This window comes from Rhinatrema bivittatum, chromosome 2 (genome assembly GCF_901001135.1).
Source record: "Rhinatrema bivittatum chromosome 2, aRhiBiv1.1, whole genome shotgun sequence".
In the NCBI taxonomy this organism is placed as follows: Eukaryota; Metazoa; Chordata; class Amphibia; order Gymnophiona; family Rhinatrematidae; genus Rhinatrema; species Rhinatrema bivittatum.
This window is the reverse complement of record NC_042616.1, coordinates 522,147,873-522,175,187: the sequence shown is the minus strand read 5'-3', so window position 1 is coordinate 522,175,187 and position 27,315 is coordinate 522,147,873.

Sequence of the window (27,315 nt, the reverse complement as noted above, 5' to 3'; positions counted from 1 at the left end):
GGGTGTGAAGGACAGGTAATTCCATTGGCCACCATAGATTTGTATATGATATGCTTATGTATGTAGATGATAAAGTTAACACCTAGGATTATTGCAATGCATGATCAAAGCTACCAAGACATTATAATAGGTAACTAACTTGGAAGGCCACATTTACATGGAATGGTTGAAGCCTTACTGTTATAAGCATTGTAAATGCTGTAAAGTAGAGAGTTTAGTCACTTTCTTATGAAATATAAAATGGTTGTCCATCAATACGTTTTACCCTCAGGTCTGGCTTGCATCTAGATACGGAGCTCTTCAGGGTAGGCACAGTTACTGTGCATGAGACAGTCAGACATGCCCAACTGGCTATATCCCTTACTCATTAGCAAGCCTGCTGCTAGATGATAACAAGAAAAACTGCATGCATTGGTATTGGCCAATGAGTGACTAGAGAAGCGCAGACATTAGGAGAACTATTAATGAACAATGCATAGAGAAGGCATAAAGGAGGGGCAGTTGCAGGATTAATGTTAATGCAGCAGGATATCCCCACAGCTACATGACTATTGAAGCTGAGTATCATGGTTCTTCATGGAAGTGAAATGTAGTTATATCACTTATTGTCACATACCAGTATGGAAGTCCCATTAGCACCTACAAAGCACATTCATGGTAGTCTTCCCATTTTTTCCTATAGATAGAGGACCTGAAGAAAAAGGCCTGGTGGCTGCGCCTGAAGAAGAGGAGGTGGATCGAGTGGCTGCATGCGGAGTGGGCTGAGCCTGATGGTAAGTGAATCTTCCATGCTGTTTTTCCACATTTATGTACTCTTCATTCTGACCCCTGCTTTTGTTTTAAAATGCTCCAGAATCTGAAGAAGAAAATAAGGAAGGACCAGGCCCATCTCCTTCACCAGCAGCAGCTGCTGCAAGGGGGGAGCCAGATTCTCTCCCTGCAGCCATGGAACATCCTGCAATGGAGCCACCTCCGGCTGAAGAGGTGCACCCCGGGCCTCTTCCTATTCCCCCATGACTAGGGTGTTCTCCCTGTTTTGCCCAGGGAGTTAGGAGCATGGGGACACAAATGGGCCAGCCTTTGCTGGCTTAGGCAGACATCCATGGCCCTCTTGTTCCTCTGCGCCTGCTCTCACGTGAGCCTCTTACTGTGCGTGAATTTAGGGCTTACATGAGGGGGTGCGAGAGGAGCTGAGGGCTGTGTATGCCTTCCAAGAGAGGATGCGATTCCCGGGGCCATACATAATACAAAGTGCTTTATATTGAATATGGTACTCAATGGGAAGCCAATGCAGAGATTTCAAAATAGGGGGGATATGGTCTTTTTTCTACAACCCGTGAGGACCCTAGCGGCTGAATTTTGCAGAATCTGAAGAGGACGAATGGTGGATTGTGGCAGGCCAAGAAATAATGAGTTGCAGTAGCCTGCACCAGTAAATATTAAGGATTGCAAAACTGTTCTGAAATCATTTGGATTTAATAATGGCTTTAAACGTCTAAGCATTAAACGTTAGCCATATCCCTCCTTAATTTTAATGGAAATGTGTTTTTTAAAATTGAGCTCTGGGTCAATCCAGACTCCAAGGTCTCGTACTTTTTCTCCAAAGTTAATTAATAGATTGTTTTGTGGCACTGTTAACTTCTGATCTGAAATTGAAGCTTTCTTTTCTAGTAGAACAATTTTTGTTTTATCAATATTTAAGCTAAGTTTCATTTGTGTTAATAACTGTTTGATGATGTTCAAGTACATAGCTGTAATTTTATAAGTTTTATCCAATGTATCAGAAACAGGGATAATAATCTGAATATCATCTGCATAAATGTAGTAGTTTAGGCCTAGTCCGGAGAGAAGATGACAGAGTGGCAGCATATATATGTTAAAAATAGTGGCTGAAAGAGAGGAGCCTTGAGGTACTCGTGTTTCAAGAGTTATTGTATCTGAAAAGGAGTTGTTCATGTTAACTTCATGTTACCTGTTGCTCAGGTAAGAAGTGAACCATTGCAATGTTTTATCATGGAGCCCTATCTTGGCTAGTCTTTTGAGAAGACTTGTGTGGTTTACGGTGTCAAACGCCGCTGAAAGATCTAACAGCATCAGGAGGTATTTATGTCAAATCCTCTCATTACAGTATCTGACAGGGATAAAAGCACTGTTTCTGTGCTAAAGTGTTTTCTGAACCCGAACTGCATTGGGTAGAGGATGTCATTAGTTTCTAGATGTTCAGTGAGATGTTTCTGAATCACTTTTTCGATTAACTTTGCGAGACCAGACTATCCGTAGATGGCATCTCAGCAAGCACCACCCCCGCCTGCACCACCAGTCATGCTGCCAGCACCACCACAGCCACTGCTACCTCTGGCTATACCTTCCTGCAGCCATGAACTTGAACTGCCATAACCTCCTTTGCCCTCTGAGGGTAGCGTCAGCAGTGGCCGGAGTCCACTGCGCAGGAGCTCCAGGTTGGGGCAGCCTAAACTTCCTGAAGCCAATAAATGATGATTTACTTTGTTATCCTTTATTTTGCTGCACTTTGTTTGTAAATAAATGTGCAATTTTGTAAATAAAAGCACTATCACCATCTGTTATGTCTTTCAATGACAGTGTTCCTTTGTTATATAGCCTGCCTTTGATTCAAGTGATGTATCTCCTTTAATTCTTCCTGAGTCAGATGCTCTTCCTCCTCCTCATTCTCTTGAGAGCCCTCCTCAGGAAAAGGGATGTGTCTCTTAAGTGCAAGGTTATGTAGCATGCAGCAGGCTAGAAAGATCTTGCACACTTTAGGGGAGCTGTAAAGAAGGCATCTTCCAGATCTTTCCAGACAGCGGAAGCGTGATTTCAGGATGCCAAAAGTTCTCTCTATGACAGCCCTGGTCTTACGGTGTGTCCTGTTGTAGTGACATTCAGCTGCAGTTCCTGGGGTGGCAATGGGGATCATAAGCCAGATTGCCTCTGTCACCTGTAAGAGAAGACACAGAAAATCAGGGTTACATATACCTTCTGGGTTTCATAATGGCACAGCTCACAGGGCTAGTTTGCAGGAGCCCTGCAGTGGCACCCTAAATATAAGGGAGACAAAAGTAAGCAGGGAAATGGGTCTGTGTTTGAAGTGGTGGGTGTCTTCCTACCTAGAAGCCATCCCCCAGTGATGTGTCCTTGCTAGAAACGGGCATAAATACTTGACTGTGAGAGAATGTAGGCATCATGAGTGGATCCTGGAAACCAGGGCACCACATTCATGATGATGCCCTTGGTATTGTAGACCACTTGCATGTTTCGGGAGTGGAATCCCTTGGGGTTGCGGTACGTGGCCTCGTCTTCTCCCAGTGCCCTTATGGGGACATGAGTGCAATTGATAGCTCCCAAGACTGAGGAGAAGCATGGAATTTGATGGTGTTCCTGTCTTCTGGAGGGGAAGTAGATAAAGTGGTATGTTTTCCTGAGCAAGGCAGCTAGGACCTGCTCTAGACACCTTGAGGGGGCAGACTGAGTGATCCCTAGAGGGGTTTGGAAGGTGCCTGTAGCAAAAAAGACCAGCACAGTAGTAACCTTTATGTGTACTGGCACGGTATGGCCCCTTTGAATGGAAGGTTGCAGTTCAGGCTCTAATAGCTGGCATCGGTACAGTATGGTTTCCTTGTTAAATCTGAACCTGTGTATTACTTCCTCCTCGGACAGATCGAGAAAATGTGTCCGAGTCCTGTAAACTCTGTATAAGAGGTGCCTCCTCCTCTGCATTCTTCTTCTCTTCTCTCTCTCTCTTCTGATCCGTATAGATCTGAATACCTATGCAGCTATAGTAATCATAATGTTGAAAAGAAACACAAAATATGAATATTAGGGATGTGAATCGTTTTTTGACGATTTAAAATATCATCCGATATATTTTAAATCGTCAAAAATCGTTAGAAGCGCGATACAATAGGAATTCCACGATTTATCGTCAAAAATCGTAAATCAGGGGAAGGGGGAGGGCGGAAAAACCGGCACACTAAAACAACCCTAAAACCCACCCCGGCCCTTTAAAATAAATCCCGCACCCTCCTGAACCCCCCCAAAATGCCTTAAATTACCTGGGGTCCAGAGCGGGGGTCCCGGTGTGATCTTTTACTCTCGGGCCTGCGGTGCGTTGTATACTGGTGCTTAATAACATGACATTATATCAATGGACCAGGTAGAAAAAAATATATATATATCATTAAGAAATGGGTAAGCAATGTATAGAGGTTTGTGTGTATGGTAGGACAGTTGATTGTTTTCTAGGTTTTTTGCTTTTTGTTTGGTTTGTTTTTTAGTGGGCAGTGGGCGACTGCTACATTGAGCTTGCAGCTCAGACATAACTGGCCATTGTTGGGCTATGGCATATGGCAGTAGGGATGTGAATTGTTTTTTAATGATTTAAATTATCGTCCGATATTTTTAATATCATCAATCATTAAAGAGTGCAATACAATAGAAATTCTCCCGAAATGAAACATTTTGACACTTTTCAGGTCAGTTAAGGTCAGTTAGGAAGGAGAATGTATTCCTATTGGCTGGCTGCCCTCTTATCTATTGATGTTACCAAGGTTCCCACTGAGGTGATGGTTTAATATATGGGGGATGGGAAATGGAAACGGTTGGTAGCTTGACAAAGGGAAGGGAAGGGAAGGGGGAGGTGAAGGACCAAGCAGGACTCCCTGGTCTCTGAAGGACAGCTCTCTTCAGAAAATCAGAGCTGCTGAATGCAGGGGCTGTCTCCCCCTTCACATCCCTCTCCCCCCCCCCCCCCCATTCACTGCTGGTATATGGGAGAGAGAAGGGGAGGGGGAGGTGAAGGGCCAAGGAGGACTCCCTGGTCTCTGAAGGACAGCTCTCTTCAGAAAATCAGAGCTGCTGAATGCAGAGGCTGTCTCCCCCTTCACATCCCTCTCCCCCCCCCCCCCCCCATTCACTGCTGGTATATCGGAGAGAGAAGGGGAGGGGGAGGTGAAGGGCCAAGGAGGACTCCCTGGTCTCTGAAGGACAGCTCTCTTCAGAAAATCAGAGCTGAATGCAGGGGCTGTCTCCCCCTTCACATCCCTCCCCCCCCCCCCCCCATTCACTGCTGGTATATGGGAGAGAGAAGGGGGCGGGGAGGTGAAGGGCCAGGCAGTCTCTGAAGGACAGCTGTCTGCTCAGAAGTTCAGATGGGCCATGCAGATAAAATTGGTGAGAAAACTGTGCTCAAGTTTGCAGTTCCTGTGTTAAACTAAACTTTTTTTTCACTAGAGTAGAATAAAATAAAATGAAGTACTTTGTGTATTAAACTAAAGAAACTTTACATAACATGAAATTAAGTACTTCTCTATATTCTACTTTAATGAAACAAAACATTTAATAAAGAAACTTGCAACCTTAGCTTCAAAACATTAACATACTATAGAAAAACTAAACAAAAAACGTTATTATTAATTTATTGTATTTACAGTGGTTAAATTTTAAGAGCAGACTGAGGCTAGACTAGCTACTGGCTAGTGGCTACTGCTGGCACTGTCACTGCTGCAGCCTGCTGGCACTTTTTTTCTCTTTCTGGCTAGTGTGTGCTATATCTGGTAGCAAAATGGCCACGGGGGACAGCACCAAGCATGCACGGCTTAGTGTGCACCTCTAGCTAATGAACATTTCCTCAAATGTTACTTTTAAACCATTAAGTAACAATTTTTTGATAGTGCGCACTAATGCGAGTTAGTGCGCACTATTCAGAAAAACAATTTTTTTGCAAAAAAATCATGCTAATCAGATTTTTTTCTCCCCCCAGCCGATCCAGATTGGTAAAACGATCAGGCACATGATTCACATCTCTATATGGCAGGGATGGCCAACTCTGACCTTTAAAAGCCAAAAACAGGTCAGGGATTTAGGAGAACACACAGGAAGACCTGGAGATCACCTAAACCTTCTTCCTTTTGAAAAGTAGGCTTTTGTTTTGTTTTATCTAAAATCTAAATTATTTTGTGACTATCAATTTCTGTATGTGTTTGTAAGACTCATAAAGAAAAATATAGTATAAAAGAAAAGCAGGCTAAAAGAGGGTCAATATTCAGGAAGGGTAATAAACATGCATACGTTTTGTGCCTGCATCAAAGCAGGCACAAAGTACACAGGTAAAAAAGTATTGGCTTTCCCCTGCCAGCCTGAGTTTTCAAAAAGAAACTCCACAGGTGGTTTTCCTTGGAAAATGATATTGTAAGAGGGTGCTAGCGAGTCAATGGGAGTATTGGCTGCTAATTCTTGAGCTTTCTCCTTCACTGCTTTAAATATGTTTTAAATATTGGCACAATGCTTTCTTTGGCTTCATTTTTTATATTTTCTCTTTCTGAATTGTTACAGTATGGCTTGGAAGGCTGCTGGTGGCTGGAATCCATGTAAGTACCTTGTATAGGCCAAGGAGAGTCAAGAGTGCTGAAATTTTGCAGCTCCTGAGGTTGCAGGAGCCGTTGCAGACAGCCATAGCAACACCAGCGGGGAATTCCGCTATTGATTTCTCGATTGGGCAGATTTAGTTTTTGCAGGGATTGACCAAGAGAGCTCTTTTTTTCTATGCTGGAAGTTGCAGAAGAGCTTCAGGACCTGGAACAATGCTCAGCCTAACTACATGTTAGTGGAGTGCACCAGTCCCTCTGTTTTTTATTGCCACTGGAGAAGACAGGCTTACATTTGTATGTATATAAATGTAATCCAGTGTGCACTGTGGAATATGCAGAATACAAATTGATCAAATAAATAAATCTAAACTGAATACATGGGTAGGGCTATTCCAAAGCTATTTGAAAATTGCTCTTAGAAATGTAGTTTAAGTCCAACAGTGTCCTCCACTTTCCACTCCAGCTACAATGGGGAAAAGAAAGCAAGTTCAAGAGTTTAGGGTTTGCTACTTGGTGTGACCTGGCAAAAAATCAGTACTGGTAACCGCAGACCTACAATCTAATTTTCCTTTTTTCTTTTTTAATCTCAAAACAATTTTTATTGGGTTTGAGCACCATGACAAAAAAAACAAATAAGGGAAAACACACAAACCTGAGAAAAAGGAGAGAAAATCTGGAAATCTGTAGGGGAAATACAATGTGAATCCCACCAGCAGAAAAATGCAGGACATAATTTTGGAAGCTGGGCAAAATCATCAGGCCACCTCCTTTGAGAACTCTAAAAAATGATTCCCTCCCCCTGCCCACTGTAACTGAAGATTCAAAACAATCAAGCGAGGAAAAAAAACTAGAAATGATAAAATAAAACCTGCCATCATTGTTGTCCCTAAAGGCAAATATTTGAGATTCACAAGAAGCATTAACAACGATCCACCCCTCTGACCTTCCAACACCACTCTACAGTAAAAAAAACAAAACAAAAAAAGTCAAGGCAGCAGCGGTAAATAAATAAATAAAATTGCAATAATGAAACCCTCCAGGTCCACTGCAACATTTGGAGTAATTACCAACCAATCTGTACCCAAGGTGAGGAAAACCAGAAAAGAAAAGGAGGAAGAATCACAAAGAAATGAACAGTAGACAAAAGCATTTCAACTGTCACAAAAACTCAAGTGGGTTTTGAAAGACCCATCTCTTCCTCTGCAGCTTCATGAAGTGGCAATGTTCAAATATTTATAATAGGGGTGTGCATTCGGATTGACCGCATTGGTAAAACGCAACTCATTTTTTTTTTACTTAAAAAATTGATTCGACATAAACGATCGGATTTCCCACATATCGAACATAGATATGTTCGATATGTTGGAAATCGCGATTGTTGAGCCAAAATAAAAATATAAACCCCCTCACCCTCCTTAATCCCCCCCCCCGACTTACCACAACTCCCTGGTGATGGAGCGAGGAGTGAGGACGCCATTTCTGCAATCCTTGGCGAGAAGCATGTGACGTCGGCGGCACATCGAGTGACGCCGGCGTCACGTGATTCCCGGCAAGTTCGCGCCGGACGGCTCGTTCGGCCCAAAAAGAACTTTTGGCCAGCTTGGGGGGGCCTCCTGACCCCCTCAAGCTGGCCAAAAGTTCTTTTTGGGCCGAACGAGCCGTCCGGCGCGAACTCGCCGGGAATCACGTGGCGCCGCGTCACTCAGACGCGACGTCACGTGATTCCCGGCACGTTCGCGCCGGACGGCTCGTTCGGCCCAAAAAGAACTTTTGGCCAGCTTGAGGGGGTCAGGAGGCCCCCCCAAGCTGGCCAAAAGTTCTTTTTGGGCCGAACGAGCCGTCCGGCGCGAACTTGCCGGGAATCACGTGACGTCGGCGTCACGTGATTCCCGGCTCGTTCGCGCCGGACGGCTCGTTCGGCCCAAAAAGAACTTTTGGCCAGCTTGGGGGGGTCAGGAGGCCCCCCCAAGCTGGCCAAAAGTTCTTTTTGGGCCGAACGAGCCGTCCGGCGCGAACGAGCCGGGAATCACGTGACGCCGCGTCACTCGACGTGCCACCGACGTCACATGCTTCTCGCCAAGGATTGCAGAAATGACGTCCTCACTCCTCGCTCGATCACCAGGGAGTTGTGGTAAGTCTGGGGGGGGGATTAAGGAGGGTGAGGGGGTTTAAATTTTTTTTTTTGCACATATGTACATATACCCAACTCATTGGATTTTTTTTATGTCCATATTGGCCGCAAGTGGGACCCCCTTTCGGACATAAAAAATATGAACATAAAATTTTGCTCTGCACATCCCTAATTTATAACCACTGGAAACATTCTGACATTTAGGAGTAAACACCCGCCAATGCCATTCAGATCCATGCAGGAAAGGTTGTCGTCTCTTCCCCTCTACTTGTTTAGTAAGCTCTTCTAACAGGTCCAAGCAGTCCTCCAGTGATATGATAGTGAGCACCATTATATTAAAAATCAAGGCAAAAAGGGCCCCCTAATTATATTGTACATTTGTTTCTTGCAAAAGCTGAGTGGCCAGAAGCTCTTTCACTTCAGCAAAGTTTACTGAGCAAGATCTACAAAAATTTAAATATTCTCTCCTTTAAAGCTAAGTGATTTTTTTCCCGCATCAGTATTAGCTTGTCTAGAAAATTATGGAAACACACTACTATGGATTGGCTCCTGGCCACCTTGGTATCTGGAGATCCAACAGTTCTAAGAACTCTGCCAAGCTCTATATCTTTTCTTTCCGAACCTGGTCCACGCTGATGAAAAATATCCCAATCATTTCAGAAACATCTTCATTCTCCACTTCCAGGATGCCCAAGATTCAGACATTATTTTGTCATTGTCAATTCTCCAAATCCTTCTGTTTTTCTTTAAGAGATTTATTCTCTGGTTCTAGATTCTTACTCTTTTTTGAAAAATTACCACAGTATCAATTTGCTCTCCAATGATTATTGCTTTTTTTAGTCATTCTGGAATCCAGGGATTTAACCTCAGATTTTATTTAAGTGAAGGTCTTTATAATATCTAAGCACAATATCTTGATTTGCTCCACAAGTTCCAGCATGGTAGCTTTAGCAAGTGACTGATCTATACCTGTGCCAGCTGCCCCAGGTACCCTCTTTGTAGGTATTACTGCCATATTGTCACTTGAGATCTTGGCATTTGAAAGAATCCTACTAAAGTTTGCCAACACTTCAAAATATGCTTCCCATAAAAAAGACTCTTTAAATCAATAAGTCCATATGAGATGAGAAAAAAAAGAAGAGAAAAACAGGCATTGGACATTCTAAAAGTCAACATATAAACAAAGCAAAACAGAAGTCTCTAGCCCAACTTTCAGAAAAACAATGATCTCTCAATAAGCAGCAAAATCAGAAACAAAAAAAAAAAATAAAGAAAAAACAAGGAGAAGCTGTGCAGAGAGAATGCTTAAGAAGCAGCTTACAAAACAGATTACATTGTACCTGTCAAACAATACCTAAAAGCAGTTAAAATACATAAAAACAACTAAAATACATACAATCAAATCCCAGTCTAAACAGTCAACTTTGCCAAAGCCTCTGTAGGGACTTCTTCACAGGTTTATCTTAAATATTTATCTAGATCAGTTATGTTGTGAACGGGGCAGTGGACCCTTGGGCTGGCCTTGTGGAGAGAGATGGTAGAGCACTCTGCGGAGAAGAGGTAGGCTGGGAGGCGGTGCCAGGCAGAACGTAGAGCTGGAGTCTTCGCCCTGGAAGCCCGAGGACCCCCAGGGAGGAGCCCGTGAGGTCCCGAGACACTGGGACTTAGGAGACCTAGGCTGAAGAAGGTGACGGAGACTGACCAGGGTCGAGGCAGGCGGCAAACGAGAAGAGTCAGGAACAGGCCGGAGTCAGGAATCAGAAGAACAAGTGAGAGTCCAGGAGCTGGAGCAGCAGTAGAAGATCCGGAACTGGAACCAAGGTCTCCAGGAACAGGAATCAACGTGAACTGGAATCAACTAGGGATGTGCAGAGGGACGCCATATGTTGCATTCAGGATTCGGATTTGTCGGGGGGGCAGATACTTTGCATTCGGCCATATGGCGCCCCGATACGTTAATACCTTGATTTCTATTTGTTCCCCCACTAAAATTAAATTAACTACAAACCCCCATCCTCCTAATCCCCCCCCCCTAGACTTACCAAAACTCCCTGGTGGTCCAGCCGGGGGTCCGGGAGCCATTCCCTGCACTCATACCCTCAGTCCCGGTTTCAAAATGGCGCCGATAGCCTTTGACCTACCATGTCACAGGTGCTATCGGTGTCATTGGTCAGCCCCTGTCACATGGCCATCCGCCTTCTTGTGCTCCTACCATGTGACAGGGACTGACCAATGGCACCGGTAGCCCCTGTGACATAGTATGGGCAAAGGCTATCAGCGCCATTTTGAGTACTGGTATCCGACGGCCGGAGTGCAGGAGGTCACTCCCGGACCCCTGCTGGACATTTGGCAAGTCTTGTGGGGGTCAGGACGGTCCCCCAAGACTTGCCAAAAGTCCCTGGGGGTCCAGGATTCTACATTTTTTTCCCTTTTGGGTGGGAAGGTGGGGTGGGATGGATTGGGGCCCATGTAATTTTTTTTAATAAGGGAGTCATGTGAGTCACTATTGGGAGTGGGAGGGAGGGGGTATGGACTTGGGAGGGTCATCTAGTCAATAGGGGTTTGGTGGGGGAAAGAATGGGAAGGAGTGACCAGGGTCAGAACCTATATTGCTTTGGAGAGATTTGTGGTGGTGTCCAGAGCCATCACCGCGTGGGTGCATTTTTATTTTTCACATTTTGAGGGAAGTTAAGGTTGTCTTGACTGGTTGAGATGGGGGTCAGTACTGACCCCCACTTAACATCTCAGTTTGCCGCAACTTTTTTTTCCTGATGCTTAAAGTGTGCAGCAGGAGCCTTGGGACCCATGTTAGGATCCCAGAGCTCTCATCACACCTTTACTGCTTTTCCAGTGGTGGTGTTATTTTATTGCGACTGACCAACTTTTCAGCCAGTCGCAGTGAAATATTTACATAAGATTGCATATGAATGACCTGATTTGCTTATATTTGTATTATTATTGCATGCAAATCACATGCAAGGAAGATTATTGTACTAGGGGAGGCAACCTGGCTGGGGAGATGCAAAATATTGCGTGCTATCGCTCAGTATACATGATATAATATGCATTAGAGCAGTAACATAGCTTGCTGCATGACCCGGTAATGTCTTCCTGAAAAGATCTTTTTGATGTTCCTACAATTCGTGATAGGGATGTGCAGAAGAAAAAAATGTTTTTTTTTGTTTTCGGTTTGTTTTGGGGAGGTTTTTTTTCCACAAATTTTGTTTTGTGGATTGTTTGATTTGTTTTCATTCGTGAGAAAAAATTGAATCAAACAATAAAAAAAAAAGGCAAAAAAATTAAATAGAGGCCTTCCAGGGTCTCCCACCCACCTGCCTGAAAAAATGCCAGGGCTGGGATCCCCTGTGGCCCCCTCTTACCTGGTTTGGTGGGGATCAGCCTCAGCCATGCGTAGGCCAAGGGCACAGTAGGTCACCACAATCTCAGCCTACCCAAAGCCGAGGCTTCAGCCTGATCTAAAGGCCCAGTCCTGACTCCAGGTCCTCAGCTCGGACCCAAGCCCAATGCCGCAACCCAACCTGGAGTCTGGGTCCTGAAGCTGGGACCCAGACCCCAGCCTGACACTGTGACTTGGCCCAGAGGCCAGGTCCTGATACTAGGGCCTCTGCTCAGACCCAGGCCCGATGACAAGACCCAACCTGGAAGATGGTCCTGACGCCAGGGCCTCGGCCTAGGCCTCAGCCAAGACCGACCCAAAATTCTTAACAAATATTTCTGTTCAGTGTTTACTGTGAAAGGGCCAGAGCAGGACCATATAAAACAACCACAAATAAGATTGGAAGTGTTTAAAACTCAATTGATTTTCAGAGCAGTAAATAAGGTAATGGGCCAGATAGAATACATTCATAGGTATTAAAACAACTTAGAGAATTCCTGGCATCTCCTCTGGCTGATCTTTTCAATACTTCTTTAGAGAAGGGAGTAGTTCTGGAAGACTGGAGAGGGGCAGAGGTGATTCCTATTCATAAAAATGGAAGAAGGAGGAGGCTGGGAACCATAGGCTAGTTAGTGTGACCTTTGTGGTATGCAAATTAATGGAATTGATGGTAAAATAGAAGATAATACAATTTTTGGAATCCAGTGGTTTGCATGAGATGAGGCAGCATGGTTTTACAAGAGATAAATCTTGTCAGATAAATCTGATCAATTTCTTTGATTGGGTGCCCAGAGAGTTGGATTAAGGGAGAGCACTAGATATAGTGTTCTTGGATTTCAGTAAGACTTTTGACATGGTTCCGCATAGGAGACACATATATATATATATATATATATATATATATATATATATATATATATATATATATATATATATATTGAGCACCCTTGGTATGGAACCTAGAGTAACTGACTGAGTGGGAGGCAACAAAGGGTAGTGGTTAATGGATTTTACTCTGAGGAGGAGGGCGTTACTATTGGTGTGCCTCAGGGATTAGTCTTGGGACCAGTTCTTTTCAACATTTTTGTGAGCAACCTAGCAGAAAGATTGACAGGAAAGGTTAGGTTTTTTTGCTGATTCTATCAAAATCTTCAACAGGGTAGATTGCCATAAGATGTGGAAAACATGAGAATGGATCCAGCGAAGCTCAAGGAATGGTCAAGACTGGCAGCTAAGATTTAATGCTAAAAAATGCAGAGTAATACATTTTGGCTGCAGAAACCCAAGGAAAAGGTACAATATTGGAGGTTTAATACTTCTAAGCAGCAAAGAAGAGTGGGATTTAGAGATAATTGTATCTGATGATCTTAAGGTGGCCAAACATGTGGATAAAGCAATGGTAAAGTCAAGAAAGATTCTTGGCTGACAAGTAGAAAAAAGGAGGTGATATTGCTCCTGTATAGGTCCCTAGCGAGACCTCCCTTGGAATACTGTGTACAATTCTGGAGACCACAGCTTCAAAAGGATAAAAACAGGATGGAGTTGGTCCAGATGGTGGCTACTAAAATGATCAGTGGTCTTCATTCTAAAGCATATGGGATAGAGTTAAAGATCTAAACATGTATACCTTAGAGGAAAGGTGAGATAAGGAAGATATAATAGAGACATTTAAATATCTCAAAGGCTTCCATTCACAGGAGGTGAGCCTTTTTCAATGGAAAGGAGGCTCTAGAACAAAGGGTCATGGAATGTAGGTGAAAAAGGTAGACTAAGGAGTAATCTTAGGTAATACTGCATTTCTTTACTGAGGGGTAGTGGATGCATGGAACGGCCTCCCAGTGGAGGAAAAGGAGGAGGCAAAAAAATGGTATCTGAATTCAAGAAAGCATGGGATAAATACAGGACATCTCTGATGGAGTGATGAGAAATACTATCTCATCACTCCATTAGATCAGATCATCACTCATAAATCCACTCATAAATCAGTTACTATCTGAACTCGGCCTCAAATTCTATCTCTATGCAGATGATGTTCAAATCATCATACCTATACAAGAATCCATATCCAAAACGCTAAAATTCTGGGAGACATGCCTCACATCCATCAATTCCCTACTCACCAATTAACACCTTGCTCTTAATTCCTCAAAAACTGAACTCCTCCTCATCCACAAACGCCAAACTCACAAACTCCCATCTCCCAACGACTGCTGCCAGTACCTTCGCCTCATAGCTTCCAGTACGAAACCTAAGTGTTCTAATTGATCCACACCTAAACCTAAAAAAATACATCAACTCCGTCCTAAAAGAAGGCTTCTATAAGCTCAACGTCTTAAAAAAGCTCAAACCCCTACTCCATACTCACGACCTCAAAACAGTCATCCAAGCCACCCTAGTTTCCAAACTGGACTACTGCAACTCACTGTACCTAGGCCTCCCCTACTCCTCTATCAAATCCCTTCAAATGTTACAGAACGCCACCGCCAGAATAATCATGAACGCACGCAGATCAGACCACATAACCCCCCTCCTAAAAGACCTCCACTGGCTCCCCATCCCATCACGCATCCTATTCAAGACCCTCACCATCATACACAAATCCATCCACAAAAGCAACTCCTCCTGGCTCAACGAACCCTTCAGATTCACACACTCCTCCTGCCCAACCAGAACAAACCGTAAAGGTACACTACACATCCCACCCCCTCAAAAAAGCCCACCTCACATCAACAAGGGACCGTGCCCTATCAATAGCAGGCCCCACTCACTGGAATGCTCTACCGACAAACCTCCACCTCGAGCCCTGCCCATACAAACTGAGGAAAATGCTGAAAACTTGGCTTTTCCACCAGGCATTTCCTGATTAGTTCCTTTTAACCACTGTCTGCCACCTTCACCTCCTCACATTGCAACTAACCCTCACCGCCCTAAGCACTATGTTAATATGTTAATATGTAAATATCTTTAACCCTTTAGTTTTAACTTTTCAGGCTCACATATAGAGCCTCCTTCTAGATGCAGCACCTCTGTTGCAAACTGTTACTCTTGTTGCTCCCCTTCCCCCCTCCCTGTTTTTTGTATTTTCCATCTTTTGTTCAGATGTAAACCGATATGATGTGCCCTCTAATGTCGGTATAAAAAAGCTGTTAAATAAATAAATTAATAAATAGGACAACTGGGCAGACTAGTTGTACTTAGCTAATGTGTTGTGACAAACCTATTTTGATATTTGGTAGACTTCTAATATCTATAAATTTATTTTGTGTATTTTTCTGTTTTTTTTTCCATTTGAAATTGTGGTGCCAGTGCAATACAGTGCGCTCAGCTGAGCACACTGTATAACCCGGTTAAATAGGCGCTAATCCACCCCCTGATGCAATAGAAGATTAGTGCCTATTTAACCCTCGTCGGATGCGGAGTGAATGTAATAGCGCTCATCACATGCAAATGCATGTGAATGAGGCTATTACTCATTCTCTCCGCATGCAATAAAATAAATGTGTGTCTCAGATGCATATTTATCGCTCAGCTGGAGCAGGCGTTAAAAGCTGAGCACAGGTAAACGAAGTACAGAAAAGCAGAAAAAACTGCTTTTCTGTACTTCTTTTCTTAAGTAAAAAATAAAAATTAAAAAAAACTTGACCGGCCATCTGCCAGTAATGAAAATGGACGCCGAGTTGGGTCTTCATAACCGGCAGCCACGGCGGGGTCACGTTAGCAAAGAGGCGCTAAGGTCACACAAGCAACCCTAGCGCCTCCTTCCTAGCGCGACCTCCTAATTTGGGTATTGCATTGCACTCCCCTTGCGGGCTCCATGCGTGCGTTAGGAAAGCGGGCGCTGACTTTTCAGTGCCCGCTTTCCGTGCTTTATATTGCATCGGCCCCTGTGTGTTTTAACTGTTTCTCGTGCCAAACTGTAGGAAGGGTGCAGGCAATAAATCATATTAAATAAATAAATAAATAGTTTACCAAACTTGTTTGGGTCTATATAGTTTATTTTCTTTTTACTGGGTGTGGCAAAGGGATCGTAAGTATCAGTAAGGGGAGGGGGGAGCTCTCAAGCATGGGGAGAGGAGGAAGAGAGGGTGAGAGCACAGGGATTGAGAGGACAGGATGAGGAGAAGGAATGGGATCGGAGGAGAGTTGTGAGAAGAAAAAAGGACTGAGGATGGGAAAAGAGAGGGAAAGAGTACTGGGGATGGGGAGGATGAAAAATCGGAAGATCAATGAGAGAAGGGAAGAGGAGGGAGAAAGAGGGAGGTTCTGGAATTGAGGAAGGGAAGGAGGGAGTAGAAGGGTTTGGAGGATGGATTTAAGGCTCTAGGGAGAAGCTAGGAAGGAAGGGAGATTCCAGGATCTGGGGAAAGAATCCAAGGTCAAGGTTAAGAGGATATGAATTGCAGGGGTGGGATGAAGGGAAGAGGCAGGTGTCTACCATGCTCTGATCCTGATCCCCATTGCATCCCCTCTCTAACCTCCCACCATAATGTGGCATACAACACACCCAACCAGACTTCTCTCTCACACTCACCACTGCCTTCTTTCCCACTCCCCTCTATCTCATACACAGATACATGCCCCCCAGCCAGTCCCCTCTCATCCCCCTGCCTCTCTCCTAATCCCACAATTATCCCCCCATTCACCCCTCCTAAACAGTCTGAAAGTGACCCACCTTTTTTTCTGTCTGCTCCAGGCTCACCTCCTGTTCCAGCATGACAGGAGGGAAGACCTGGATTATGGAGCGGGATAGCTCTTCTTTTGTCTGCTTCAGGCACACTCACTCTCCTTTTGTTCTCTAAAGTGTGTCAGAGAGGAAAGAGGCTGGAATAGGAAGCAGAGGGCTATTTTCTGCTAAATGGCAACAAATCTTCAGCCAGACTACTGTCCATAGATTTTTGCCAGGAATAGTGTGACAGATCCAGGATTGGTGGTCTGATGTTTCTAGAGACCCTATTTCAGCTCTTGTTATTTTTGAAAACATCAGTAGTAATAATCATCTTAATATGTTATTTACTAAGCATTTTTCCATAGATACAAAATGAGAGAAAAACTTCAGTAAATAAACCCCTTAGATTGACAAGTAGACATGCAACATATGGATATAATCTCTCCAAAAGGGTTGTAACGTTCTCCAAACATCAAATCAAGCAAACAAAAGATGTCTTTTAATCCAGGGAGAATTCTGCACACAAGAAAAGTAAAATTCTACACACAAAAATTTAAAATTCTGCAAAATACTGCATATTTTATATTGTTCGAAATAATTCATTTAAATGGAAATGCAGAGATATTATTGATCAAAGATGCAGAGTTTTAAATATTTTTAGCAGAATTCCCCTAAAAGTACACTGCAAGAGTATCCTTTCCTACACTCTCCTTACTCCTCTGATCAGAACCCATTCACTCTACCCTCACAGGCCCCAACTCTTTTGCTCTCCATTATCGCTCCCAATCCCCTCTACACTCACCTCTAGCCCTCCGATCTCAGAGTATGACCCCTGTCTCATACAGACCCTCACCAAGGCTCCTTCTCTCTCTCTCTTGCACACACACATTCTCTCATACAGGGTCCCTCTGTTCCACTCACACACACTCTCTCAAGCACACACACACACACACATACACACACACACCTCTCACACACAAACTGCCCTTACACATGCATGCATACATACAAACCCAATTTCTCTCTTACTCATACATGCTCCTAATCTCTCACTTACAAACACACTCCCTCACATGGGCTCTTCCTCTCTCTGGCACACACACTCACCCTCAGCGCATAGTACCACAGTTCTCTCTCTCTCATAGGATTTCTCGCCTTTCGTGCTTCTCCTGTTTTCTTTGGCTGTGAGTGAGATGAACTCCACATGTGACCCAGAGGCCTCAGTCTTCTTATGCTGTGAGCCAGATGGACTCCGCTTGTAGCCAGGCGGCCTCACTCTTCTTATGCCACGAGCAGGATGGACTTTACTTGCGGGCTCGGCGGCCCCACTCTTCTTCTGACACAACCTCCCATTCATAGCGAAAATCATGGAAAAATTGGTAAACACCCAACTATCCAACTACCTAGAGGACCACAGTATTCTGTCCCCTAACCAATATGGTTTTCGCAAAGCCGCAAGCACTGAAACGCTACTACTCTCACTCACGGACTTCCTCCTTTCTGGAATTGATAAAGGCCAAGCATATTTACGAATTCTTCTTGACTTTTCGGCGGCCTTCGACACCGTCAACCACGCCCTCCTTCTAAAACAGCTGGCAAACATTGGTTTAACAGGTGCCACACTTAACTGGTTCAAAACATTTCTAGAAAATAGAGGATATAGAGTCAAAATTCACAATAAAGAATCCCAATACCACCATTCCAATAGAGGGGTGCCGCAGGGTTCATCACTTTCACCCACACTATTCAATGTCTACCTCCTACCACTATGTCAACTTCTTACAAAACTAAGCCTGAAACACTTCCTTTTCGCTGACGACGTACAGATCGTGATCCCCATAGAAGAATCTATATCAAAAACAATGGAATATTGGGACAGTTGCTTATCAGAAATTAAACTCCTCCTCACCAGTCTAAACCTTGTACTTAATGCTTCTAAAACAGAATTCCTGCTCATATCACCGGAAAACAATAATACACTCCCAAAACCACCCACACTCCTTCAAACAGCCCACGTAAGAGATTTAGGAGCCATCCTGGACAATCGACTCAACCTCAAACCATTCATTAACCAAACCACCAAGGACTGCTTCTACAAATTACATATTCTGAAAAGAATCAAACCACTTTTCCACGCCCAGGACTTTAGAACAATACTACAAGCAATAATCTTTTCCAAATTAGATTATTGCAACTCATTACTACTAGGCCTCCCAGCTTCCTATACCAAACCGCTACAAATGGTTCAGAACTCTGCAGCCAGAGTCCTTACAAACTCCAGGAAAATGGACCACATCTCACCTATCCTCAAAAACCTCCACTGGCTACCGATCCACTATAGAATCATGTACAAAACCATCAACATCATATACAAAACTATCAACCAAAACACGCACCTCGACCTACAAATACCTCTTAAAAAATACACTTCCGCCAGACCCATCAGGGAATACTACAAAGAGTCACTCCAAATTCCAAAGGCCAAAACCTACCAACATAAATCATTGAGTCTTAGAGCCTTCTCTTCAGCAGGTCCAACTCTCTGGAACTCTATCCCACCTGATTTGAGACAGGAACCATGCTCTCTAACATTTAGGAAAAGACTAAAAACCTGGCTTTTCAAAAAAGCATTTCCAAGCATTGAATAAAACCTCCATTAAATAGCACAAACTCTTATTCTATAACTGGACCTAATACAAATCAACCAACCTTAAATTGACACTCATCAATACCTTCTGAGCTTTTATCATACCATTATCGTATTTATGCATCCGGTTATTTATGTACCGTCTCATAGTGATGTACCGCCACAGTTACTCACATATTCTTATTTAATCACTTTGCTACTCGATTACATTAATAGGCCAAAATGTAAATATTGCTCTGTACAATCTCTCCCCTTTTCCAGTTCCAAGTTGATTTCCCTGATTTTTTGTAACTTTCTCACATCCTTTATTTGATTCACTGTATTTATTCACTGTATTTAAAGTTCAAGGTTCTTACTGAGAACATTGTTTTAAGTTATGTTATGCTTTACACACTCTGTTAATTGTAAACCGGGTTGATGTGATGCCTGTCATGAAACTCGGTATAACAAAAACAATAAATAAATAAATAAATAAACAGGATGAGCTCTGCTCGCGGCCTCAGGCCTTTCTACAAATTCTGCGCAAAAGATGCAAATTCTGTGCAGCAGGAAATTCTACACAAATTCTGTGCTCTTCAGTAGCGCATAATTCCCCCAAGAGTACTCTTGGTTAAGGAATGATAATTATCTTACAAAGGGTCACTGACAACTGGGACATATCCTTGCAGTGTAAATGGGAGTAACTGGGCGGACTGGATGAGCCATTTTGTCTTTTTCAGCTGTCATCGACAGGGACAGTAACTTTCAAACCAGCACATGGGCACACACATGCGTGCATGTGTCAGCCCGCACCCAGGGATGCAACTATTTTATAATTTGCGTGTATATGCACACATGTTATAAAATACCATGGCCATTTGCACCAAATTTTAAGTGGGAGCACATGGGTGCACAAATCCTGCTTCTACTCTGTAAACTGGGCAATGTTAAAGAAACACGCGCCAACACCATTCCCAGTTTTACCAGTTCGTTCCCAGTTCACCCATTTAAGAGAGAGGCCCTCCAACCCCCTTATTTTGTTAGCCTTCACTCCCCCAGTTAGCCCCCAACCCTTAAAACCCCACAGATCTTCCTAGTTTTCTTTATTTTTAACGTACACTGCATCCATAGCAGAAGTAAATTTATGCAGCATGGGGCCTCGGCGCACACTGGTGATACGCGCGTATCTCGCTGGCCTTTAAAATCCGCTCGCCGTGCGCAAGCCCAAATTATTCACGTGTTCCCTAATTAATGTGTCCACTGGGCTTTTAAAATTCACCTTTAAGTCACAATTTTATTATGTTAGATCTGATATAATCTACTAGATAAATGAAGCTTGACCGACGTGCCGCAAATGCGCAGTAGAGAGCAACTCTACCGCGCATGCACGGGCAGCACGTCGGTCAGAGCTTGCCAGTAACACAAATGGCGTGGCGAGGACCAGTAGTGGCGGCGGCAGCGCACGCAAGGGAGGGAGGGACCTCCCTCGGAGATCTTCCGTCTGCGCCATCCGGAGGGGGGGTAACTGAGGGGAGGGGGAGAGAGTGGGGGGTGGGAGACTAGAGGGTGAGGGAGAATGAGGGGTAAGGAAATGGACTGAAAAAAAAATGTTAATGTAGCCCGTTGTTATGGGCTTAACGGCTAGTGTATAATAAACAAGGGACTGTGTTATACAAATGGGTTTTAACTGTACACGGATGGGTTTCCTATGCTAGATCCCATGCTAATCTAATTGCACATTTTCATTTAATGTAAACTATTCAAATGCCTCTGTCCATTTAAATTTGTTGCAATCTGCCTTGGGATCAATTTTGGAAAAATGTGGAATATCAAATGTCTGTAGACAAGTTCCTCAAGTTGTGGAAAATTACAAATTTGCATTTTCCCCACAAAAGTCACAGTATAACACAGACCAGTGCAACAATAACCAAGCTGTCAAAGTACAGCTAAAGGACAACACTTTGGGAAGAATTATGGTATTATTACTGATGACATTGGGAATGAAAGATAACAGCAGCTTAACTACTGCCTGTCACTGTCAGCCCCAAAATCAGCATCCAATTTGCATCGTATACAGCCAGCTGCCTTTTTAGATACCTATTATTACATGTTAATATAAAAGAAAGAATGCCAAGATAGTTATATTTGACTTGGTAGTTGTTTGAAAGAAAGCTATCAAGTGCCTTCTCTTCTATCAACAAGCAAAAAGTCTGATTAAGGACTAAACATAAATGGATCTAATCTAGCAAGACTGGCAAAAGGCTTTCTTTAAATTCTTGAAATTTTTGCTTATGGTACTATACTTTAACATGACTGTTTTTAATAGTTCAACAGAATTCAAAATCTGTTATTCTAGAAGAACAGTACTAGCAAAAGATGTTTGGTTTGAAGTTGGTTATTTCTTTTTTAGAAAAGTCATGTGTAAGAGATACGAGGTTGATGTTTTAAAAGCATCTTGAACTGGGAAAATCCCACCATTACTAAATTGGAATGCTTTTGTACTCATCTTTAGAGAACCCTCTAAAATATATCATATTGATTCTTCTAATATAATATATGAAGAGTTAAACAGTGAACTAAGGTCTAATGATTTTTAAAAACATATTACCTGAAAACATATAGAGAGACAAATCTCTATTTGTTCTGGTAAATTATCTAGTTCTCTCTTTAAGTTCTACCTTGTCTTTGCAAACATTTTAGATAAACAGACAGGTTTATCATAATTGGAACAATTATTATAGGGACATTGCAGGCCTGTGGGTCTGATGTCTTCAGTAATTTCTTCTCCATATCCTTGGGGGCTGATACTGCCCCTGGAGTTGAGGTTGAGGGTGGACCCTTAGTAAAAATACTATGAGCATTACTCACACTCTCTACCTGCACTACCTACCAGTAACATCATCTATCTGCTCCATCACTGAACTGGAGGCTAAGATGCCATTAGCTAGTCCTTCCAAATTTTCTTCAGCTACCAGCTATTCAAATTCTGATTCAGAGAATCCCAGACAAGTGCTGCATTTGTGCCTCTTCTCGCCCCTCGCTCCACCCTCTCTACCTGGGATGTGAATCCCTTCGGCTCTGATGGACAGTGCAGCCACGGCTTCTCCCGCTTCTTGGTCCTGGTTGCCCCGAGCTGGTCTAACACTTCGGATCCGCCATGTTCCCGATGACGTAAGGGCGCACGCTCCAGACTTTGTACCAGCAAGGTCGCGAACCTCGGGGGTGTTCCCCCGTAGTGACGTTATCCAATTGCACTTTAAAAGGTCTTTGTTTGCTAACCTTTAATGAGTTAGCAAGGAACTCTAACGGGACTTGCTTCGGTATTCCACGATACTTGCAACAACGATCTGAGTCAGCCGGGGAACCCATCCCCACTGCTCGGCCTTTTCAAACTTACCAGGAGTACTCGCTCCACAGGGGCTCAGCTCTCTCTTCTTGATTTCAGATTGCCAGAACACTCGGAAGACTCCTCATTGCCTGGAAGCAATCGCGGATGTGAACACAGTGAGTTCTATTACATAGGAATCGGTACTCACTCCATGAGGGCCTACATTCCTATTGCTCTGAAGACTCCCTTCCATCCAAGACGTTATTGCAGGTACAGAGATCAAGAGTTACAATGGCAAGATTACAGATAGGAACCGGTACTCGCTCTGTGAGGGCCCATGTTCCTAGAATCTTATACAGACTCTCTTCTACTCTAGAAGCCATTTCATATACAGCAATTGTGAGTTCATATTACAGACTGTTTGTGGGAACCAGTGCTCACCTACGGCTCCTGTTCCTGAATGTACTGAAGACTCTCTGTGGCATAGAGACCATTGCAGACATCTACTATTGTGAGTGTACCATCTTGTATCCAGTATACCCTATCTACTCACTACTTCTAGTCTCTCTCTACAGCTCAGCGACCCAGAGATTATATTTCAGTATCAGAAGGACTTCAGCCTTGCCGGACACAGTGACTCCCTACTGCCACCTCTGGTGGTCCAGCTTCCAGTCTAATAAAGAACTATTGTGTTTATCTCATATTCTAGCCTAGCCGGTGGTTCCTTTCAGGATCTCTTCCTGGGGGCACTGTCATCTGCCATTGGCCCAGGGATTCACCATTTCCTTCAAGTGGTCATTCTTTTCACTATTATCACCTTGTGGGAGCCAACCACTACAGACCACTAACTCCACTCACGGAAGTATTATATAGACAGCTACTCATCTTTCTCTGAGACTTGCCAGCAGCTTATATATATATACAGATAGCTACTCCATAGCGGGGGCATGATAGATTGCTATCTCAGTAGCGAAGTACAATATACCTATTGTTAGCTCCTCTCCTCAGAAGAGTATCATTATACAAGATTGCCAACTCCTCTTCCTTGGAGAGTTGATCCATAACAGATTGCTACTCCTTAGCAGATTGGTAACAGATTGCTACTTCCTTTCCTTACAGGAGCATCTAACAGCAGTTCGCTAACAGATCTACAGATAGCTAACTCCTCCCCTCTGGAGGAGCAGGTCATGTCATATCGATACTCCTTCCCTTTCAGGAGAACAGCAGAACAGCTTGCTAACTCCGCCCTCCTGGCAGAGTGAGCGACAGCAGATTGTTAACTCCTCCCCTCTGGAGAAGGAGAGCGTAACAACAAGATGCCACCTCAGAATCAGTTGTTGAAAATATTGTCTCTATTGCCTCAGAATCAGTAACCACAGTAAAAGAATATGCAGCTGGTTTTGGCTGTTGCACTTCTACTGCTCTAGTTCATGACCTTGCCATGTTCCTTGTCTACCTTGGATAGTTCTCCAAATCAAGAGGAAGAGGAATAGACAATGATTGAACATGCTTTTCAAATTTCAACTGCTTCTGCCTTGAGCTACCAGTGCTTTCTTCTCCTGCCTTTGTATGGCTAAAGATTGGAAGCCTCTCTTCAATTTTATATCAGAACTAGTGCAGTTTATATCATTACTACTAGATGTAGAGTGGACTAGGTATGCACTATTTCCTCAGCCCCTGCCAAACCTGACATTCTTTCCTCTCTATTTTCCTGATATGATGGGATTTATTTATTTAATTATTTAATTATAAAATTTATATAACCACTATATTGACAATTTATTGAAGTGCGCTGCCTACTGGGGGCTTGGATATTACAAATGAATTTATTTATTGATACTTTAAATTACTTCCACTCACAGTACCACTCACTATATGCATACACACATACATGCACACACATATACAGTCTATAGGTGCTGAGCTGTGTGCATTGATGACTGACTCCACTCAGAAAAAAAGTGTTGGTTAAATGCAAATACAACCAAAATGATTGAGGCCTGGTAAGACTCTTCTTCTTCTTAGTCAATGTGCTGTGCTCACCTCATTGTCGAAGGACAAAAAGTCACTAGCACCATTATAATCTCTATACTGTCTCCTACTCTGAAACTCCCCCAATGAAGAGAAAAATAAAACTTAACAGCAGTGCACTGTATTGCCTTTTTTTTCTTTCTGGTAGAGTGAATAAAACCACTGCAGCAGAAAGAAAATCAGAAGTAGCCCCTTTTCAGTGCCAAATCCAAAATTTTCCAAGCATTTTAAAAAACTCTGTTAAAACGTCTTCAAACATGTCTTTCTCTGCCAATAGATAAAGGGGAAATACAGACTGCTTCTTGCACATGCTCAAACTGTACAGTAGCAATGGGTCAGCATCACCTGAGCCAGATAACAGCTATAGACTATTTAAAAAGATGCTGCACCATGATTTGTCCTCTCTATGGTTTCCTTGCCAACTTGTCCTACCTTTGTTCTGACAAGGTTGTAAGGTCCCACAGGCAAGAGTTTGTTGCTGTAGGTAACAGTTGTAGTTATTTTGCTAGAAGGACATAACCATATACTTCAATGGGCTGTAGACGTGAATGGGAAACAAACAAATCAGATGAATGTTTTTTGTTTCATTTGTGGGACTTCTTCATTCCTTTCTTGGGTCCACAAATAAAACAAATAGGGACTCATTCATTATGTTTTACCCAATTGTTTCAAATGAATGCACATCTTTATAGTAAAGCTGAATAGTTGATGTGGATGGTTAGACTAGATGGGACATATGGTCTTTTTATGCCATCAAATAATTATGTTTCTCATCTCTCTTGACAACTGATGACTCTCATACCATTCAATGTTATACATACATATGGAATTAAGGCACTAATGAGGAACTGAAAACTGTGCAGATACTAATGCGTTTATCTAATGGAAGGCAAGTATTCCTTAGAGTCAGGTAACTACAGTTTAATGGTATGCTTTTTAAATTTAAATTTGAAAGCTCATTATTTTTTTCTTTAGTTTTCATTTTATTAGAGGTGCACAAAATGGCTTGACATTAATTGGAATTTTAACAAATTGTATTTCTCTAAATTGAAATGAATCCATATGTCTTCCTCCAACTAATTAAAAAAATGATGTCACATTATGCAGTATTATGTTACATATCATCAAAATATGACAAAAATTAACTATTGTAATAATAGTTCAGAAGCATCATGTATTGACTGAATTATTTTTCATCTTATTCAGCCATCTGTAGTTTATTCTCAAATATAGTGGAATGGAGTCAATGTATCACATTTTTGAGCAAATAGTCTAAGTAGTTCAATGGCTACCAACTAAATGCTTTCTGTTTGACTCACCTCTCATCACATAACCCTAATTATTTTTTATGAACATAAGAATGCCATACTGGGTCCATCAAGCCCAATATCCTGTCTCTAACAGTGGCCAATCCAGGTCATATATACCTGGCAAGATCCCAAACAGAAAATACCTCCCATATCGAGACTGCTTAGCAATAAGTAGTGGCTTTCCTCAAATCCACCAGGTCAATAACATTTTATGGAGGTCTCCCACAGGAACTTGTCCAAATCTTTTTAAAATCCAGCTAAACTAATTTAATTGCATTAACAATGTCTTCTTGCTATGAGTTCCAGAGCTTAATGATACTTTGAGTAAAAAAGAACTTTATCTGATCAAGGGCATATTTATTTATTTATTTATTTGTTTATTTTTCTATAACGATATTTGATTTAAAATATCACACCAGTTTACATAAAACTGGATGTCAGAAGACAAGATACATAGTAACTGTTTATCAGGGTCACCATAAGAAACTATTTGAACAACAAAAAAAAAAACTTGATTCACATAATAAATTTTCTAGCAGAATATCTACTGAACTTAACTTACTATGTTCAGGGGCCATGCGGGAATTCGTCGGGCTATAGGGGAGTAGAAAAGGGGGAGGGGGGAGGGGAGGGATAGGGAGAACTGAGATTACTTTTCTGTGGGGAATGCTTTCAGAAAGAGCCATGTTTTGAGATTCTTTCTGAAGGATGGTGTAGAGGGGTCCATTCTGAGTGGAGCTTGGAGGGTGTTCCAGATGTGGGGTCCTGCTATTGATGCAGCACGTACTCTTGTGGAGACTCGATTAACTTCCTTGATGGAGGGAGTTGTAAGTAAGCCTGTGTTGGTTGAATGAAGGTTTCTTGTAGGGTAGCTAGAGTTTAGTGGTTTTTGTAACCAAGTGGCTTTGTCATTATGGATTGCTCTGTGGATGAGCATGAGGGTCTTATATTGAGACCTGAATGGGATGGGTAGCCAGTGGAGTTGTTTGACTATGGGTGTGATGTGATCTGTTTTTTTGCAGTTTGTTAGTGATCTTGCGGCTGTATTTTGAAGGAGCTGGAGGGGCTTGGTGGTTGTAGCGGGCAGGCCTATTAGGAGTGCGTTGCAGTAATCTAACTTAGCAAAGAAGAGGGATTGTAGTACTGTCCGGTAAACTGGGGGATGTAGCAGAGGTTTAAGTTTCTTAAGGATTTGTAGTTTGTAGAAGCCTTCTTTTATCAGTGTATTGATATTAGGGATGTGAATCGTTTTTTCACGATTTAAAATATCGTCCGATATATTTTAAATCGTCAAAAAATCGTTAGGGCCACGATACAATACCAATTCCCCCGATTTATCGTTAAAAAATCGTAAATCGGGGGAAGGGGGAGGGCAGGAAAACCGGCACACTAAAACCCCCTAAAACCCACCCCCGACCCTTTAAATTAAATCCCCCACCCTCC